The sequence below is a fragment of the Tigriopus californicus genome, chromosome 4 (assembly GCF_007210705.1).
Source record: "Tigriopus californicus strain San Diego chromosome 4, Tcal_SD_v2.1, whole genome shotgun sequence".
Taxonomy (NCBI): Eukaryota; Metazoa; Arthropoda; class Copepoda; order Harpacticoida; family Harpacticidae; genus Tigriopus; species Tigriopus californicus.
In genome coordinates, this window is record NC_081443.1 from 6,353,003 (window position 1) to 6,353,409 (window position 407).

The 407-nt window shown below is 60.9% G+C and overlaps 1 protein-coding gene across 1 annotated transcript in view; it reads left to right on the forward strand.

The window, feature by feature from the left end:
• Nucleotides 1–407, forward strand: part of LOC131879581 (vacuolar protein sorting-associated protein 72 homolog) — a gene marked incomplete at its 5' end in the record, with an annotated part of 6,131 nt that overhangs the window by 1,101 nt on the left and 4,623 nt on the right.

Sequence of the window (407 nt, forward strand, 5' to 3'; positions counted from 1 at the left end):
CGTAGACCCGATCAAGATGGCTTTGGCCCGAGCGCGGCGCTCCAATGCGGGCGCCAAGATGGCCTCGTTGTTGAACGAGGAGGAAAAGGCTTTGATGAAGGACGACTTCTACTCGACGCAGTATGGCGGCTTCAACGAGGAGGCCGATGACGTGGACTTCCAGGCCCCGGCCCACTTGGTCAGGCACGCCGGTAGCCACGAAGTCATCGAGGACGACGACGAGGTCGATTCGGACTTCTCCATCGACGAGAACGATGAGCCCAAGTCGGACTTGGACGAAGAGGCCGAGACCAAAAAGGCCAAACGTGGCCAAGGCGTCCAAACCAAGGCCTACCGGGAACCCGTTAAACGGGTCGAAAAAGCGGCGGTGGTGGACCCGGCCGCCAAGAAGGCCCGTCAAGCAACGC